This window comes from Diceros bicornis, chromosome 13, assembly GCF_020826845.1.
Source record: "Diceros bicornis minor isolate mBicDic1 chromosome 13, mDicBic1.mat.cur, whole genome shotgun sequence".
NCBI lineage: Eukaryota > Metazoa > Chordata > Mammalia > Perissodactyla > Rhinocerotidae > Diceros > Diceros bicornis.
The window spans coordinates 14442749-14448748 of NC_080752.1; positions in this window are offsets into that span (position 1 = coordinate 14442749).

A 6000-nucleotide genomic window follows, 5' to 3' on the forward strand; every position below is an offset into this window, starting at 1 on the left:
CAGACTCTGGCATTAACTATGTGACTTTGGGCAGGTCACCTAACCACTCTGAAATTCATCATCAGTCAAATGAGATGTTTTAAAATCTTAATGTTTCTTCTACTCCCACAGTTCTGTGAATCTCATTTCTGAAAATTCTCAAAGAGGTGATTTTATCATCTTTTCAGAGATGTCTGTTTTTATCAATACCAAAAAACTTGTGTGTGTATATATTTCTTCCTCTTTTTCCTTTTTTTTGTGTGTGTGTGTGAGGAAGATTAGTCCGGAGCTAACATCCGTTGCCAATCCTCCTCTTTATGCTGAGGAAGCCTGGCCCTGGGCTAACATCCATGTCCATCTTCCTCTACTTTATATGGGATGCCGCCACAGCATGGCTTGATAAGTGGTACATAGGTCCGCACCCAGGATCCGAACCTGCAAACCCTGGACCACCGAAGCAGAGCTTGCAAACTTCACTACGCCACTGGGCTGGCCCATCTTTTTTCTTTTTGATCACATTTTAACCACTCACCCAGAGGAGCTCTGGTTAATATCTCCTTTTATCCTGGTGACAACAACTCTTAATGACTAGCCTCTCGTGTGTGCAATGAGCCAATATTCTTTTTTGTTTTGTATTTTCATACCTTTCCCTTTCCTCGACAAAGCATATTAAGATCCTGACTCAACCCAAAGAAATGTTCCTGCTTTCAGAGTGAGTAGGTATAGGTAAGAGTATGGGTGAAACTTTTGTAAATTGTAGTGTTCTTGGTATAAATATGAATTATGTAGTTTTTTTAATGGATGAAGTAGTTACTAAATATGTACTTCTTACTAAGGTTATGTATTGCCAAGATAACTGTAGAAACATTTTCTGGGGAAATTCATCTTAAAATTTTGGGATAATTCAAGAAATGTCTGCAGAAAATTGATTCGTGGTCTTAATTTTTGTGGTTAGTCCCTCAAGTTTTTGGTTTTTTTTGTCAGTCCTTTCAGTTTCTGTAAAGCTCCTCATTTATCTGTTTTGGGGAAGCCCATAGTAAATAGTTGGGACCTTATATTTGTTTTATCCTTTTTTTTACTATTAAGTAATGGTTTAAGAATACATGAAGCACCTTGATTTGTTGTTAAGTAATGTTTACGGGATTCCATTAAATTAATTTTAATAAGCCTATCAGGTTCTTGTGGAAACCCATATTGGGATGTATTTGATTTATTTGTTTGTTTTAATTTGGTGTTTAACTCTAAGTATGCTATATAACCTTAAATAAAATAACATGATGAGACATAGTATGGTATAGTAGGAAATACACAGGTTTTTAGATTGATCAGTTCCATTACCTACCAAGCTATAACCTTCCCAACAGGGCTGCTGCAGTGCACAACTCCAGGGGTCACCATTCATATTTGTTGTATTCTAGGGGTGCCATTTTCATAGAATACAATCTGAATAGTGCCTCTGTAAGAGTGCAATGATGGCCTTGCTCTCTGAGCCTGTTTCCTCCTCTGTGAAATGGTGCCTGAGTCAAACAGGGTTTCTTAGAACCCCCTAAATGATTAAAGTGAAGCTGAAAGATGATTAAAGTGTCTTATCTCCCAAGCCGTGGCAGAAAGGAGCTCATGGTTCTAGGCGTAGCAAGGCTCCATTCTACACTGCCACCCTCCTGTTCAACCTGTATTGCTCTGCCACAGAGTTTGCCTGGATTATCATAGCCTCCTTATTGATCTTGCTTATGATTCACTCCCTCTAATCCATCCTCTACACAGGAGCCAAAACTATCTAAATTTCATATCTGAGTATGCCATAGCCTTTCACTTGTGCCCAACATACCATTCTGTTTCAAGCTTCCATTCCTTTGCACATATTTTTAGTATAGTACGATATTAAGATTTTTTAATTTTCTTTATACTTTTCCCATCTAGATCATGAGTACCTTGATGGCAGATGGTGTGTCATACATCTTTTATCCCCAACATCGAGCATAGTGCCCAACATGTAGTCTACTCATGATCATAATAAATAACACTAAGTTGAATACAGAGTTATTTCATTTAGGGGCCGGCCCCATGGCGTTGCAGTTAAGTGCGCGCACTCCACTGCTGGTGGCCTGGGTTCGGATCGCGGGCACGCACTGAGGCACCGTTTGTCAGGCCACGCTGTGGCATCGTCCCGTATAAAGTGGAGGAAGATAGGCACAGATGTTAGCCCAGGGCCAGTCTTCCTCAGCAAAAAGAGGAGGATTGGCATGGATGTTAGCCCAGGGCTGATCTTCCTCACAAAAAAAAAAGTTATTTCATTTAACTTGCAAACAGTCCAGTGGGGCAGATATTATAATCCTGCTTTTAAAGAGGAACAAAAAATGGTTTAGGGAAGTTGCCAAAGGTCACACAACTGATTGGTGGGAGAACCAGGATTCTAATCTAGATCTATCAAATTCCAGAGTCTAAACTCTAAACATCACCCCACACCACTCAACAGATGTGTATTGAAATGAAATTTATGTGTATGTGGCCTCTAGACAGATAGTCTCATCAAATATCACTCAATATTAGCCTGAAAGTCAAACCTATCTTAAGAATTATTCAGCTTTGAGGGTTTTTTGAAGTAGGATTTGTAATTTTTGTATATATTCAGGAGTTAACTTTTATAAACTTAATAATTGGATATTTTGCATACCTCGGACAGGATCTTTGATGGCAGTATTTGGACAAAATTTTAGGTTACACATGTTGATCTCCTCGACAGTGGTGGTTCTTTTCAAAATTTTGCTACCTTTTGGGCATAGCTTGTCAAAGAAAATTATTCTATAAACTTGAATTTATCCTGCAGCCACACTTTTTCTGTGTTTAAAAATCAAACTAGTCCACAAAGTTAGAACTAGTAAACGAATTCAGCAGTGTTGCAGGATACAAAACCAACATGCAAAAATCAGCAGCGTTTCTATACATCAACAAAAAAGAAATTGAGAACAATTCCATTTATAATACAGTAGCATAAAAAAGAACAAAATACTTAGAAATAAACTCAACCAAGGAAGCAAAAGACTTGTACACTGAAAACTACAAAACATTGCTGAAAGAAATTAAGACATAAATAAATGGAATGAAATCCCATGTTCATGGATTGGAAGACAATATTGTTTGTTTGTTTTTAACAGTTTTATTTATTTTTTTTTTTTGTGTATGAGGAAGATCAGCCCTGAGCTAACATCCATGCTAATCCTCCTCTTTTTTTGCTGAGGAAGACCGGCTCTGAGCTAACATCTATTGCCAATCTTCCTCCTTTATTTTGTTTCCCCAAAGCCCCAGTAGATAGTTGTACGTCGTAGTTGCATATCCTTCTAGTTGCTGTATGTGGGACGCCGCCTCAGCATGGCCAGAGAAGCGGTGCATCGGTGTGCGCCGGGGATCCGAACCCGGGCCACCAGTAGCGGAGCGCACACACTTAACCGCTAAGCCACGGGGCCGGCCGCGAGACTTAATATTGTTAAGATGTAAATACTACCCAAAGTGATCTACAGATTCAATGCAATTCTTATCAAACCTCAACAAAGTTTTTTGCAGAAATAGAAAAACCCATCCTAAAATTCATATGGAATCTTAAGGGGCCCTGAATACTTGAAACAGTTAAGAAAGTTGGAGGACTCGCTTCCTGATTTCAAAACTTATTAAAGCTACAGCAAGCAAAACAATGTACTGGCATAAAGACAGACATGTAGACCAATGGAATAGAATAGAAAGCCCAAAAATAAACCCTTATGTGTATGGTCAAATGATTTTTGACAAGGGTGCCAAGACCATTCAATGGGGAAAGGATGATCTTTTTAACAAATGGTACTGGGAAAATGATATCCATATTGCAAAAGAATGAAGTTAGACTCTTACCTTACACCATAGACAAAAAATTAACTCAATGGATCAAAGACCTAAACGTAAGACTAAAACTATAAAATTCTTAGAAGAAAACATAGGAGGAAGCTTCACGACATTGAATTTGGCAATGATTGCTTGGATATAACACCAAAAGCACAGGCAACAAACGAAAAAATAAATGGGACTACATCAAAATTAAAAACTTTCATGCATCAAAGTACACTAGTAAGAGCGTGAAAAAGTAACCTACAGAATGGGAGAAAATGTTTGCGAATCACATATCGCATAAGGAATTAATATCCACAATGTATAAATAACTACAACTCAACAACAATAGAAAACCTAAATAAAAAATGAGCAAAAGACTTGAATAGATATTTCTCCAAAGAAGATATACAAATAGCCAATAATCACATGAAAAGATGTTCAACATAACTAATCATCAGGGAAATGCAAATCAAAACCACAATAAGCTACCACTTCACACCTATCAGGATGGTTATTTTTTTAAAAAAAAGAAGTGTTGGCAAAGATGTGGAGAGATTGGAACCCTTGTGCCTTGTTGGTAGGAATGTAAAATGATGCAGCCACTGAGGAAGACAGTATAGTGGTTCCTCAAAAAATTAAACAAATACCATATGATCCAGCAATCCCACCTCTAGGTATATACCCAAAAGCAGAGACCTGAACAGATATTTGTACACCCACGTTCATAGCAGCATTATTCACAATAGCAAAAGTAAAAACAACTCGAATGTCTATCAACAGATAAAGGAATCAACAAAATGTTGTATACACATATAATGGAATATTATTCAGCCTTAAAAAGAAATGAAATTCTGATACATGCTAAAAGAAGGATGAAACTTGAAAACATGCTTAGTGAAATAACCCAGATGAAAAAGTACATATATTGCATAGTGTAGAACACTGATCTGAGATCCAATCCATAGGTTAGGCTGGGCCAATCCATTTGTTTCTAAGGATTTTGTGCTTAAAAAAAGACTAAGTCAGATGACAATGGATCCTCGAGCTGAAAGGTAAAGTAGGAGGGGCTAGAGTACTAATATTAAGCCATGTGCAAGCACTGGAAGCTGGTAAGAATGAAGCAGAAATGATAAGCTATACAACCCTAAAGAGAAAACAGCCTCAGAAAATGGCTTCAAAATTCTTGTCTCTGTGATGCCTAGCTGTCGTTTTCCTGTCTCTGGGTTGCTAACTTGCCAATGAGATTTCTGTGTTCTTAAAACACCTCCCTCTGCCCCCATTACTGTTTAAGTTAGCTTGAGTGTTCCTTGCAACTAAATGATCCTAGAGAGAACATTTTAATTTCCTCTCCAAGAATCACCTGATCATCGATGAAAAGGACTGCTTTGAAGAGTTCGCTGTCACTAGAGAGGTTCAAATGGGAATTTAATGTTAAATGAAGAATTGGAATAGATCAAGGTATTTTCAGACTACTCTGGATCACTGGAAATAGCATGAAGGTAGTATGGTGTAATGGTAAGAGGATTTGAGGTACCAGCAGTGGCCCTACTTTCAAATCTTAGCTCTATCACTCCATGGGTGACTTGGATGATTTACCTAACTTCCTAAACCTCAGTTTTCCCTCGTGGAGAGTGAGAGATGACAATACTTTGCAGAATTGATGGGGAAAATAATGTATATGAAGTGTGTGGCACATAGTAGGCACTCAGTGAGTTTTTATTGTTAAAGCATGACTAATATGGCTTCTTCAAATCAAATCTTGATGGTCTTGGCCCAATTTGTAGTATGTTTTTAGTTAATAGAATTGTTCTCTAGATTTCTCCCCATTTGGCTCCTCTTTGTTACTACCTAAATCCTAGCAAATGCTGGGCAGTGAGGGGAATGGATGAATCAAATAGCATGCAAATACAGTAAAATAGACTCTGAGCTATGTGGGAAGAGGGAATAGGTTTTACTACATCTTTGTATCTTCAGTGTCCAGGACAGGGCCTGGCATATGGTAAGCACATACTAGGTAAACTTGAATCCATTAAATTTAGAAATGTGAATGACCAAATATTTGAGCCAAGTGGTGGCAAGAGGTTTCACACAGTGTCATTCTCTACTCCAGACAGCTCAAGTATCATGGGATCTGTCGAGTCATACAGCCCAAGCAGCATTGTT